General features: G+C 38.2%; 1 pseudogene; it reads left to right on the top strand.

The window, feature by feature from the left end:
• The first annotated feature begins 3,282 nt into the window (after nt 1–3,282).
• Nucleotides 3,283–9,301, top strand: LOC122468092 (annotated as a pseudogene).
• The last annotated feature ends 5,779 nt before the right edge of the window (nt 9,302–15,080 follow it).

Below are 15,080 nucleotides of genomic sequence, written 5' to 3'. Positions count from 1 at the left end.
TATGGTTCTTATCCTTTCTTTTATTAATGTGGTATATCACATTGATTGATTTGCAAATCAATATTGCAAATATTTCAATATTGAACCCTCCTGCAGTGATGATTCAAACCCCACTTGACAGTGGTGAATAATTCTTTCAATGTACTATTTAATTCAATTTGCTAGTATCTTGTTGAGAATTTTTACATCCATGTTAATCAGGGATATTGGCCTGTAATTCTTTTTAGTGCAGTCTTTAGTGTTAGAATCAAGGTAATGCTGGCCTCATGGAATGAATGAGTCTGGAAGTTTACTTTCCTTCCATTTCTATTTTTTTGCAACAATTTCAGAAAAATAGGTATTAACTCTTCTTTAAATGTATAATAGAATTCCCCTGTGAAGCCATCTGGCCCTGAACTTTCGTTTGTTGAAAGATTTTTAATTACTGATTCCATTTCTTTGCTGATTATGGGTCTGTTCAAATTTTCTATTTCTTCCTGTTTCAGTTTCGGTAGTTTGTATGCTTCTAAGCATTTATACATTTCTTCCAGATTGCCTCATTTGTTGGTATATAGTTTTTCAAAATATTCTCATATAATTATTTATATTTTTGTGGTATTGGTTGTGATCTCTCCTCTTTTATTCATGATTTTATTTATTGGGGTCCTTGTTTCTTTTTGAAAAGCCTAGCTAGTTTATCAATTTTATTAATTCTCTCAAAGAACCAGCTCTTAGTCTCTACTGTTTTTTTTTAATTCATACTTTTTTTAAGTTTATTTATTTACTTAGAGAGAGGCAGAGACAGCACAAGTGAGGGAAGGGTAGAGAGAAAATCCCAAGCAGTCTCTGCCCTGCCAGCACAGAGCCCAATGCAGGCTTGAACCCACAAAGCCATGAGATCATGACCTGAGCTGAAACCAAGAGTTAGGCACTTAACTAACTGAGCCACCCAGGTGTCCCTTTTCTTGTTTGTTTCCATATCATTTATTTCTGCTCTAATCTTATGATTTCCCCTCTTCTGCTGGCTTTAGGTTTTATTTGCTCTTCTTTTTCTAGCTCATTTAGGTGTAAGGTTAGGTTGTGTTTTTGAGAATTTTCTTGCTTCTTGATGTAGGCCTGTGTTGCAATACTTCCCTCTTAGGACCACCTTTGCTGCACCCAAGAGGTTTTAGACTGTCATGTTTTCATTTTCATTTGCTTCCATGTATTTATTTCTTCTTTAACTTCCTGCTTAACCCATTCATTCTTTAGTAGGATGTTCTTTAACCTCCATGTATTTAGGGTCTTTCCATTTTTTTCTTGTGGGTGACTTCAAATTTCACAGTGCTGTGGTCTGAAAATAAGCATGGTATGACCTCAATCTTTTCACACTTGAGGCCTGATTTGTGAACCAGTATGTGATCTATTCTGGAAAAAGTCCTATGTGCACTTGAAAAGAATGTGTATTCTGCTGCTTTAGGATGAAATGTTCTGAATATTAAGTCCATCTGGTCCAGTGTGTCATTCAAAGCCATTGTTTCCTTGTTGATTTTCGGCTTAGATGACCTGTCCATTGTTGTAAGTGGAATATTAAAGTCCCCTACTATTAGTATTCTGTTATCAATGAGTTTCTTTATGTTTGTTAGTAACAATATGTAGGTGTCTTTTGGTCTACAATGAGGGTCTTATAGCAGCATATGAATGGGTCTTGCTTTTTTATCCATTCTGTCACTCTATGTCTTTTGATTGGAACATTAATCCATTTACATTCAAAGTAATTAGTGATAGATACGTATTTATTACAAAATAATTACTTAGTTTGTGGCTAAGTAATCTTTCTGAAGATTTTCTCTGAGCCTTTGTCTTTCTCTCATGTTTTGCTGATTTTATTTAGTGATATATTGTATTTCTTTCTCTTTATTCCTTGCATGTTTATTAGTGGTCTTTGATATATGGTTACCACTAGGTTTGTACATAACCTCTTCTGCATACAGCAGTATATATTAAGTTAATAGTCATTTAAGTTTGAACTCTCTACTCCCCACATTTTAGGTATATGTTATTATATTTTATATTCTTTTTTGTGAGTTCCTTAACTGATTTTTTACAAAAATATTCATCTTCACTGCTCTTGCATTTCCTACCTTTATATTGTCACTTTTGATCTCTCCTTTCCACTTTTGATCTCTCCTTTAATATTTCTGGCAGGGCTGGTTTACTAGTCACGAACTTCTTTTGTTTTTGTCTGGTAAATGCTTTATCTCTCCTTCTATTCTGAATGATAGCCTTGCTGGATAAAGTATTCTTGGCTGCAGATTTTTCCCATTCAGCACTTTGAATATATCATGTCATTCCATTCTCGCTTGCAAAGTTTCTGTTGAAAATTTCCTGCCACCTTTATGGATTTTCCCTTGTAAGTTACTGACTTCTTTCATCTTACAGCTTTAATATTTTTTCTTTATCTTTCTATTAATTACAATATGTCTTGGTGTAGGTCTGCTTTTGTTTATTTTGATGGGAGTTCTCTGTGCCTCCTGGATCTGGCTATCTGTGTCCTCCCTCAGATTAGGGAAGTTTTCAGCTATTATTTCTTCAAATAAATTTTCTGCCCCCCTTTCTCTCTCTTCTTCTGGGATTCTTATAATACAAATGTTACTATGTTTGATGGAGTCATTGAGTTCCCTAAGTCTATTCTCGTTTTTTTTTTTTTTAATTTTTTTTTTCAATGTTTATTTATTTTTGGGACAGAGAGAGACAGAGCATGAACGGGGGAGGGGCAGAGAGAGAGGGAGACACAGAATCGGAAACAGGCTCCAGGCTCCGAGCCATCAGCCCAGAGCCTGACGCGGGGCTCGAACTCATGGACCGCGAGATCGTGACCTGGCCGAAGTCGGACGCTTAACCGACTGCGCCACCCAGGCGCCCCACTATTCTCGTTTTGTGTAATTCTTTTTTTTCCCTTTTGGCCAGCTTGATTCGTAAACATTTTTCTTTCTTCTAGGTTACTAATTCATTCTTATGCTTCTTGCATCCTGCTATTCGTTCTGTCAAGTGTGTTTCTCATTTCATTCATTGAGTCCTTTATCTCTGCTAAGTTACTCCTTATCTCTGTGTAAGTCTCACTTATGTCTTCTACTCTTTTCTCAAGTCAAGTGAGTATCCTTATGATAATTGCTTTAAGTTCTCTCTCAGGCATGTTACTTATATCTGTTTCTCTTAGATCTCTGGCTGTGGTGTTATCCTGTCCTTTCATTTGTGATAAGTTTCTCTGTCTCCTCATTTTGTCTGCCTCTTTGTCTGTTTCTCTGTGTTAATAAAGTTAGCTATAACACTGTCTTTGGGCTGAGCCATTGTGGACATTTTGAGGGAAGCTGACCTACATGCCCCCACACCATCTCCTGGAAGCCTGAGCCAGCTGTATAGCTTTCTCCCTTTGTCTCATAACCATGTCCACCAATATAAATGCTAATTCGCCAGCTGCCTGCCTTAACAGGTTCAAGAACAAGGGGAAAGACAGTACAGAAATGAGGTGGCACTGAATAGAAGTTAATGAGGAGCTGAGGAAAGCTAAGGATGACCAGATGCTGAAAAGGAGAAATGTAAGCTCATTTCCTGATGGTGCTACTTCTCTACTGCAAGAGAACTGCAACAACCAAGGCACTGTAAGTTGGTCTGTTGATGACATTGTCCAAGGCATAAATAGCAATTCATTTGGAAAGCTAGCTCCAGGCTACTAAAGCTGATAGGAAACTGCTTTCCAGGGAAACACAGCCTCCCATAGACAACATAATCTGGGCTGGTTTTGATTCCAAAATTTGTATACTTCATGGGTAGAACTGATTGTAGTCCTATTTGGTTTTAATTTGCTTGGGCCCTCACTAACATTGTTTCCAGAACATCAGAACAGACCAAAATTGTGGTAGATGGAGGTGATACCCCAGAATTCATTTCTCTGTTGGCATCTTCCCATGCCCACATCAGTGAACAAGCTGTAGGGGTGCTAGAAAGCAATGCAGATGATGGTTCAGTTCCTCAAGACTTGTTTATCAAATATGGTACAGTTGACCTGCTGTTGGCTCTTACAGTTTCTGATATGTAATCTTTAGAATGTGGTTATTTACATAACCTTCCTTGGACACTTTCAAACCTTTGTCACAACAAGAATCTTGAATGTCTGTTAGATGCTATTGAGCAGATTCTTCCTACCTTAGTTCATCTCCTGAATCATGATGATCCAGAAGTATTATTACATACTTGCTGGGCCATCTCCTATCTTACTGATGGTCCAAATGAATGGACTAAAATGGTCATGAAAATAGGAGTTGTGCTCCAACTCGTAAAGCTTCTAGGAGCTAGTGAATTGCTCATTGTGACTCCCGTGCTAAAAGCCACAGTAAATATTGTCACTGGGGCAGATGAACAGACTCAGGTTGTAATAGATGTAGGAGTACATGTTGTCCTTCCAAGCCTGCTAATGAACCTCAAAACTAATATTCAGAAGTAAGCTATGTGGACAGTGTCAAACATCATAGCTGGTCACCAAGACTAGATACCGCAAGTTGTGAATCATGGATTAGTACCATCCCTCACTGATTTTCTGAGACAGACTTTAAGACACAAAAGGATGCTGTATGGGTTGTGACCAACTATACAAGTGGAAGAACAGTTGAACAGACTGTATACATCATTCATGATGGCATAATAGAACAATTGATGAATCTCTTAACTGTAAAAGATACAAAAATTACTCTGGTTATTATGGATGCATTTCAAACATCTTTTGGCCTGCTGAGAAGCTAATTAAAACTGAGAAACTGAGTATAATGATTAAAGAATGTGGAGATTTGGACAAAATTGAAACTCTACAAAACCATTAAAATGAGTCTGTATACAAAGCTTCATTAAACTTGATTGAGAGGTATTTCTTTGTAGAGGAAGAGGAAGATCAAAACGCTGCTCCAGAAACTAACTCTGAAGGCTATACAATCCAAGTTCAGGATGACACTCATGGTTCATGTGATCAAGCCCCAAGTTGGGTTCTGAGAAGAGGGCACCGAGTCTGCTTGGGATTCTTTCCCACTTTCTTGCTGTCCCTCCCCCACTCACACTCTCTCTTTCTCAAAATAAAGTTTTTTTAAAAAATTTTAAGTTGTTTGTTGTGTACTATGTTTGGTATATCTTACTGTTTATCTACTAAGAACTCTTTTAAATGTGTTTTGTTATTGTCGCACTTTTTACAATGAAACTATACTTGAACAGTTCCAAATTGTACATACTCTATGAAGCTTCTCCCCTAAATGGGTTTCTTACTTCTTTGTGGAATCCATATCTTGCAGTGTCCTGTAACTAAAGATTAAATTCCACCCTTTTCTAAGAAGGAAGGAAGGAAGGAAGGAAGGAAGGAAGGAAGGAAGGAAGGAAAGAAAGAAAGAAAGAAAGAAAGAAAGAAAGAAAGAAAGAAAGAAAGAAAGAAAGAAAGAAAGAAAGAAAGGTAGAGAGAGAGAGAAAGAAAAAGGCAACTATGTCTTCTGCTCTTGAAAGCAGTGACTTTATGAAGAAGAGGTCCTGAAGTGCCTTGCAGGGCAATGTTCCCTGTTCACCAGAACCTGGCACTTCAGGAGAGTATCCTATGTGTGTTGCTTTTGCCCTGATACTGTTTCTGAGTCACTTTTCCTTTCAGCGCAATTGTCTGCACTGACTCCCTGCCTTTTGTGAGTTCTCCTTGCTCTTTGTGGTGTTAGTGGGACCCAGCAGGCCAGCTCTGAGCAGGCATGCCTGCCAGGGAATTTAAGAACAGGGTGGTGGTGTTAGAAAATTTTTCATTGAGCCACTAGTTCCTATTCTGGATTCCCTGAAGTGCTAGGGCAGCTGGGGCCTACATGTCAGGTGACCAGGGGCACGAGGCTAGGCGTGGTGCTTGTTGGTAGCTGAGCATAGCTGGGCCCAGGGCATAACGGTGGCTGGGGGCAACCTGGCTGGGTGCTGTGTGGTGGTTAGGTGTGGCACAGTGTGCATGATGGCAGCAGCTATGCACCCAGCAGCTGGGTGGGCCACAAGCAAAATTTGGGCAAAATCTGCCCCAGCCCTGTACCTGAGCTAAAAGTATCTGTGCCACCCTGCCACCCAGAGGTTTTAAAGCCAAATATTATAAGAAATAGTTTTCCCCATGTGCACTCCATGGTGCAAGGGCCCAATTCTCTGCCCTCTCCATGTGCAGTTTCCCCTCCTCCTACAGGCATCCTCCCTCTGCCATTCTGACTGTCCTAAACTTTCAGATGCAGCTTCTTCTCTATATTTAGTTGCGCAGTTTGTTCTGTCAGCCTTCCAATCATTCTCTGGCCTATTGACTTGGATGTGGATGATATCTAGTTATAAACATGGGAGGGCTAAGTTCAGGGTCCTCCTATTCCATTATCTTCCCAAGCTCTGTTATAGTATGATATTTTGATATCTTGTTCATAGAATTAATAAGATTAAGGCTATGGAATAGTTCAGTACCTCCTATGACCTTACAATTTGTCAAGCATCTGGGCATGGCACACAGACCCTATGGTGACTGCACCCTCCAAACACTGTCCACTGCCTAGTATTTACACCTTTGTGTAATCCCCTCCTCTTCAGTGTAGAAGAGACCTATGACTTGCTTTAACAAATAGAACACAGCAAAAGTGTGTTCTTTCCCATTTTATATTACATCATATAATATAAGTGTGCCACTCCCATTTTATATTACATCATATAATATTGCCTCTTAGCAGACTGAAGTGAGAGATTCTCCTTGCTGTCTTGATAAAGCAAGCAGGCATACCAAGGAAGCCATGTGTCAAGAACTATGGAAGGCCTCCAGACAACAGCCAGTAAGAAGCCTGAGCCCTCAGTAATACATCCTTAAAGAAACGAATACTGCCAACTTGAATGAGTATGGAAGCAAATTCTTTCCCACTTGAATCTCCATGTAAGAATGCAGCCTCATTCTGAAGTCTGAGCTATTAACCATCACCACAATGAAGAGAATACAGATCAGGACAGAGAGTGCTGCATGGCAAAAGTGAGCAAGGGCCACAAGGACAGAGATGGATGGGATAATGCAGAGACAGACACAGGGCAACATCAACCATCCCTTTCAGAGGCAAGAAGAAAGCAGGTACCAACATTTTGCAGAACAAAATGAATTAAACATTTTGCACAGTTTCAATGGGAAAAAATTCATTCTAAAAAATATCTCTAAGCAAAAAAGTTATATCATCAGGCAGAAGAGAGTAGGCAAAAATACCATGTAACACACAGAAGAGGATCAGAGTAGGGTCAGCTAAACTTGGCCAACAGAAGAAAATTCAAACCAGACCAGAATAAAAACTGTTTCTTTTACAAAGAGTTTTCACCGAAAAACTGGAAATTTCTATCAAAAGCCATTGTCCCACTTTATACTTTGTGGCATTGAACTACATGAACTGTTATCCTTACAGACTGGGGAATCAGGCATTGTCCACAAATTCTTTTGTTGCTTATGAAAGTTCTGAATTAGAGATCTCATCATATTGTTATAGATAGGCAATTGGATTGATAAAAGCTTCAAGATCTTTTCAGTCAACATTCTGGTGATGAGAGTGGGTGAAACCTTTTAGTCAAGTCTATTTTAACAAGGTGTATTTCTGCTCAAGTGGGTACACTTTATAAGACATTATATGATCCAAGAAGGTGAGCCAGAGTCAGCTATTAGTAATTCACTGGTAAACATAGTAAGTCTGGTATCAGAGGATCCAGGGTTATAGCCTAGAGCAAAACTGAAGATCAATAACCAGAGAAAATGGATGACTATGGGGAGTAAGTAGGTGAGAAGCAGACTCAAGTATGAACTAGGAATGGAGTCAACCTGCTTGCCTTTGCCCCACAGCTACCTGATCAGAGAACATCCAGCCAAATTAGACATCCACACACAGCACCCTTGTCTCCTGTCCTTCCCTCAACAAATCAGAATTTCCAGGGATATCTTCCTTAGCTACCTCACCAATGCTGCTGGATATTTATCCCTAAAAATGTAGTACATGATATCTTTGGCATGCCTACCCTGAAAACAAAGTAAGAGCTTCAAGCCTTCTCAGTGCATCCAGTTTACAACCACATTTTTCTTTGACAAAAGACAAACATTGCTGAGGCATTTAAGTACTTTCAATGACATTGGATCCATCATCAAAAGGATGCTTTCCAGACTGTCAAGCACTTATTGATTTCTGGGCCTATGCAGTATATGATAAAAGACTCCTCTTTCCACAGACAGTTTGCCTCATTGTGTTGGAACAGTTCTCAGCTGTTTAATGCTAGATGAGTAGTTGCATGTAACTGGTCAGGATTTCTGATTTTCCCTCTGGATGTGAAATGTTTGGTCAGGAGAAAATACATCTTAGAAATGTGGTTCAGAAGTTGTATAATGCCTCTAGGGTATCCTAACTACAATCATGCCAGCTAAACTATATCATATTCCAACAGAATCTATATGAGCCTCATGTTTGTCCTCTCCCTGCTCCTGTCCAGCATCAATTCCTGCTCATTTTGGCCCCCAATTTGGTTTTGCTCCCAGGACTTGATCTGTTCTCATCCTACTATTTCATTTTTCATTCCTAACTCAGCTGTTCCCCTTATAATTGTGCATGATTCAATTCCTGCCCTGCCCATACTGCTTTACTAAAACTGCTCAGGTGAAAGGTCACTGATTACACCTTTATGCCAAATATAATAAAAATTTTTCTGTAGTTCTTAGTTCACCTGTTTGCAGACTGACACTAATGACACTTCCTCCTTCTTTAAACTCTATTTCCATTACATTGTTCCTCTCTTTTTTCCCCTTTTACTTCTTCTGCTTATCTTTCTCGTCTATGTATTCCTCTGATTATCAATTAAATGTCTTCCCAAGAGCTCCAACCTCAGTTCTCACCCCATGACCCTTGGGGTTTGGCACCCATATCTATGACATAGCTTACAGGATAACTCTAGTCCATATCTCTTACTTCAAAACATTCAGCTGAGTTGCCTAATAGACATTTCTTCCTGGATAACCAAAGAGAATCTCAACTTCCATATGCCAAAGTCTGAAATATCTTACTCTTTCCAAAAATCAGATCTCACTTCTATATCTTCACTGAATGATCCCATGAAGGACTCAAATATCCAAACCAAATACTTGAGAGTTTATCCCTTTCTTTCACTTACTTCATCAATCAGGCTCCAAGACCCAAGTGGTCTGTCTTCTTAATTATTCCTAAATCTATCCTTTCCCTTAATTTCTCAGCTACCTTAATTTAAGCTTTCATCTTCTTCCCCAGATTTTAGCAGTGGCCTCTCATAGACATCCTTGCCTCCAATCTTACCTTCTTCAAATCCATTTTCCATTCCTGTACCAAAATAATCTTCCTAAAGTATATATTTTAACAAGTTAATCCCTTGAATGAAATCCAAGCTTTCAGGAGGTGGTTGAAATTCCTCTGAACCCAAGACTCATAACTATTTACTCCTGCCTATTTTTCTCACTCCATCTCCTATAATTCCCCAAATACCCTCCTCTTTCCAGCTGTACAGACTATTTGTAAATCTTTGAATAGATGTCTTTAAGCCTCTACCAAGAATGGGCTCTCCCATCCCACAACACTTTTTTTCCAGCTATTTCCTACTTATCTTCAAAACACTGCTCGGATGTCACCATTTCTGGAAAATCATTTCTAATTTACCCTTCCACTTCCAGATCTGATTTAGTTCCCTTTTCTGTGCTTCTGTATCAGAGCACTTAAGATTCTACCCTACTAGACTATGAGGTCCCTAAAAACAGGAACTTATTCATCAATCCACTCCTAGCATTCAACATAACATCTGGAATGGAACAGGCACTTAATAAATATATTTTCAAAAAGAGGGGGATAAAAGGCGAGAAAGGGTTGGTGGAGGGGATAAGTAAGTTTGAAAACCTATCTTAGAAACTGAATTTCAGTTTGATTAATGGAAGACTAATATAGCTGGAGAGTTAATGGCCAAACAACTGTGCCCCATCTGACTTAAGAAAATTCTGGAGCTGCTAGACATCAATTAATAAAATGAAATCTAACCTCTATAAGACCAATCTGCTCCCTTCAAGCACTATTTGATAAAAATGGCCTCAGGATAGCACAAATCATGTTCTAGTCACATCACCTTATAAAAGATTTGTTAATGATAAGAAAATAAGCAACCAAAGGGGTCTAAGGAGGAGTCTTGGACTTCATAGAAGCACTATATTGGAACTTCCAGGGGTATTTTATCCAAATTAATTCTAAAGTTTAATCTTTCTCATTCTGTACTAATACCACAGATGGACACTCTAAATTTATCAGGGTAACTATTATCAGGTATCTTTGCAGGAATATTTGTATGAATATATATGTTTCTGTTTCTGCATGTCTGTTTATTACTATAGAATGTCTATTAATTATAGAGTCACTGAGGATCTATGATTCATAGATATTGAAAATTAAATAACGTTCCCTTTTGTAGTTTGTCCTATGCCTTCCTCACCAAGGCTTTGCACATATAGAAATAATACCAGACTTTTCAATTGCCCTGAATTCTTTGCCAGTAACTCAACACAACAAAAAAAGCACTTGTCTTTCTCCTCTTGTAGACTTCACCAACTGATTCCTCTGGTTCTAGTATGTTCTTAACCTTCTTATAATTCCCCCAGCTTCCTAATTCTAAAATTGTCTTTAAAGTCTCCCTTTGCAGCACGTACATTCAACCAATTGCCCAGTCCTATCATATGTAATTCTAAAATTCATCTTAAATTTGTCTCATTCTTATTTCCATTGATGTCATCATCATTCAAATCTTTGTTTCTAATATACGCAATTTTTTCTCATCCATACTATTCTTATCTGTACGATTCACTAATAGTATATTCTATGCCAGTTTCTAATCTATACTACTGCAGTGGTAGTATACTAACTTTTCCACTTACTTCAAAGCTACATATTACTGTTAAAATAATCTTTTCAAATTTGTGCTTACAAAGTGCAGTTCTAGGGCACCCAGGTGGCTCAGTTGGTTAAGCACCTGATTTCGGCTCAGGTCATGATCTCATAAAACTATTAAAAAGGAATTTAAATAACATATAACAGAAAGCTCCCCAAGCCCTCTCCCCAGTACCCTCTCCTATCTCACTTTTTCAGTATGTTTTAACATGACTTATACTCCAGTCAGATTAAACTGAGTATTGTTCATTTGACATTTATGTCTCCATAACTATTCTCAAATTATTTCCTCTGCCTGGAGTCCCTTCCCTTGAAACGTGTGAAGATATTCTCATCTTTCTAAGTTCCAGGTCAAATTTCCCCTCTTTCATGAACATTTCCCTGATCCTTGCAAACTAAAAATCATCTCTCCTTTACATATGGCCAACAGACACATGAAAAGATGCTCAACATCACTCATCATCAGGAAAATGCAAATCAAAACTACAGTGAGGGGGTGCCTGGGCGGCTCAGTCATTTAAGCATCTGACTCTTGATTTTGGCTCAGGTCATGATCTCACAGTTGGTCAGTTCGAGCCCTGCATAGGCCTCTGCACTGACAATGCAGAACCTACTTGGGATTCTCTCTCCCTCCCTCTCTCTCTGCCTTCCCTCTGCTCTCGCTCTGACAGTTCTCTGTGTTGACAGCTCAGAGGCTGGATGGAACCTGAGTCTTCCTCTCTCTCTCCCCCCTGGATTCTGTGTCTCCCTCTCTCTCTGCCCCTCCCTCACTCACACTCTGTCTCTCTCTCTGAAAAATAAATAAACATTAAATTTTTTTTTAAAATACAATGAGGTATCACCTCACACCTGTCAGAATAATTGATATCAAAACCACAAGAAGCAATAAATGTTCCCAAGAATGTGGAGAAAAAGGAACCCTCATGCACCATTGGCTACAATGCAAACTGGTGCAGCCACTGAGGAAAACTGTGATTAACACAGAATTACCTTATGATCCAGTAATTTCACCACTGGGTATTTTCCCAAAGAAAACAAAAACACTAATTCAAAAAGATATATGCACCCCTATGTTTACTGCAGCATTATTTACAAATTATGGAATCAGCCCCAGTGTCCATTGATACATGACTGGATAAACTGGTGGTTGGGGCACCTGGGTGGCTCAGTCAGTTAGGCTTTTGACTCTTGATTTTGGCTCGAGTTCACGAGTTCGAGCCCCTCACTGGGCTCTCTACTTTCAGTGCAGAGCCCTCTTTGGATCCTCTGTCCCCCTCTTTCTCTGCCCCTCTCCCACTTGCATTCTCTCTCTCAAAAAATAAATTTTTAAAAAAAGATGTGGCACATAAATAGCAAAATACACATACAAAAACACATACACAATGGAATATTACCCAACCATAAAAAAGAATGAAATCTTGTCATTTGCAACACCATGATGGATCTAGAGGGTATAATGCTAAGTGAAATAAGTCCGTCAGAGAAAGACAAATACCGTATGATTTCACTCATATGTGGAATTTAAGAAACAAAAATAAATGAACAAAGAGAAAAAAACAAAAAACAGACTCTTAACTATAGAGAACAAACAAGTGGGTTATCAGTGGGGAGGGTGGGGGGAATGGGTAAAATAGGTGAAGGGGATTAGGAGTATACTCATCATAATGAGCACTGAATAATGTATAGAATTGCTAAATCACTATATTGTATACCTGAAATTAATATAACACTGTATGTTAACTAAACTGGGATTTTAAAAAATCACCTCTCTTCTAAACTTTTACAACTCTACTTGAATATTTTCTTCAGGCATTAGAACATTCTACCCTATATTATAAATATCATGACCATCTCTCATCACTGTCACTTGGCTATGAACTCCCAAAGGTGGGACTTTGGTTTATTTATTTGTATCCCCTCTGAATATTTTTTTCCTATTCTTTAATAAGAAGAAATCACTATTTATATACTGTTGTTTTCCCTGTTTGAAAAGAAGAAAGTGTTGATTGAAGAGAAAATTATAATATTGTATATGAGATTTAACATTTTAACTACCAACCACTAGCATTATTTTGGGAAAGAATAGTTTTGAACCCTAGATCTACATCAAGTAGGAAACAATGTCAGATTATTAAACAATTTTATTCAGTAAGTTTTTTAAAACATCTACTATGTGGAAGAGGCATTATGTCAGTTGCATAGAAACACAGCCTTATTCATTAATAAGAATATATACTAATGAGATAAAACAAAACTTGACATAACTATAATACCAGTGTAAGTGCAATATGAGGAAAGCACTGCTATGGAGATTTAAATATGTACAAAACTCAGGAGGGAATCTCTACAGCAGAGTCAGAAGCATACAGACTTGGAAGTCATTCAGGCTGGTTTGGATCCTGGCTTATTTCTTGTAAGTGGGGCAGCTGTGGGCAAAACATCAAACTGCTCTAAGTCTCAGATTTCTCATCTATAAAATGGGAATAATACCTACATTTGGCTAACATTCCTAAAACAGAGTAAGTGCTCAAAAATGACATCTTCCCTCCTCCATTTCCTACTTACTGGCCTAAAAAGCTCACAATCTTCTTAACCCCACGGTTCTGGATTTACTGTAGTTCAAAGTATCAAATTTGAAATGATTTGAATCCTCTCACCACATTTCAAAATGGCATCGCTAGGAGAAGGTAAAATGAAATCAGTAGTAATTAAAGCCAGAGTTCTGGGGCTATAACATAGCCAGGGCTGAATTACTGAAAAGATTGCAAATCTCTTTTCACAGATGATGATTTCAGTTTGGGGTACTAAAATCAAATGCCATTAATCTAGCATATCAGAGTCAGTTCTATTCAGTTTCTCATGATGATTAATAATTGAGGCCATATCTCACAGTTACAAATATGCTTCAACCCTGAAATGTTCCCAATAAATTTACCATCTTTCTCAAATGGATGTTTTACTGTCAGAACATAGTTTCTTATTCCTGTAATATTGGCATTGAGCAATACAGGCTTAAACACGTCCAGTAAAAGCACCAAAATAGTGTTTTATAAGGCTTAAGCATGCCATCAAGAGGAAAGTCCATTTTTAAAAAGAAGTTTAAGTTGTCCTGTTTCCAGTTCCCAGCTCCTCTGGGAAGTGATACAAAGTTCTCCAAGTGGAGGAAAACCAGGAATTCCCCAGAGTGTTAATATTACAAACCCAAGTTGAAATCAAACTCAATTACAAACTTAACTACATTTTCAAGTCTGTTTGTTTTTTTTTTTTTTTTATCAATCCCCTGGCCTTAAGATCTACAGCAGCCCTAAACCAGGCTGGATTCTGAGTGAGGGTCAGAGAGCCATTGGGAATCCATTGTTCCTCTTGGCGGGGAGGGAGTAGACAGGAAACCTGGATTCTAGATCTTAATTTGCTCTCAACTGCCTGATTACCCACTGTCAAAGATACCAATTCAATTTGATTTAACATTCATTTATCAAACTCTTGTATATGCCAAGACTGTTAAATATTAAGTATAAAAAAAAACAAGATCAGGTATGACTTTCAATTGTTTTAAAACTGAATGCTTGCAAAACAAAAGTAGACAAGTTATGTTACAGACCTTTCTTTTTAAAGTAAAAAGAAATTAAATAAGACTTCATAGCAAGGTGAAGAGTAGCTTCAGAGAGGTCATCAAGGAAAAAACTCTGAGAACAATGGCATGTGCTCTCTGCCCATGGTGTCCAGACTGATGAGCTAGGTCACCCACTTGAGCTCATCACCATCCTTTATTATCTGGGCAGTGCTCTCTTGTGCCCTGCTCCAAACATAATATAACAACGTGGTCCCTGCCCTCAAGGCTAACAATTTAGGCTTGAGAGACAGCTTGTTCTGACACATTCCTAAATAAGCTTCAAATGTATAAGAGAGAAGTGAAATCAAATCTAAGGAAACAGCATCAGAGACACAATATATCCAGGATGACTAACTGACCTAACTTATGACCTATAGAAACCATTTTTCTTCCAAAGATAACTGATGTACTTGTAGTCACCACTGTGCCAAAACAAGATGCTTGATAAATCAATTTATTCCAAACTGACATATGATCCAAATATTATTTTAAATTAATGAAAAATATTTCTAGTCCTT

This window comes from Prionailurus bengalensis, chromosome B3, assembly GCF_016509475.1.
Source record: "Prionailurus bengalensis isolate Pbe53 chromosome B3, Fcat_Pben_1.1_paternal_pri, whole genome shotgun sequence".
NCBI lineage: Eukaryota > Metazoa > Chordata > Mammalia > Carnivora > Felidae > Prionailurus > Prionailurus bengalensis.
Note: the sequence above shows the minus strand (reverse complement) of the source record. Positions and strands in the feature narration are given on the sequence as shown.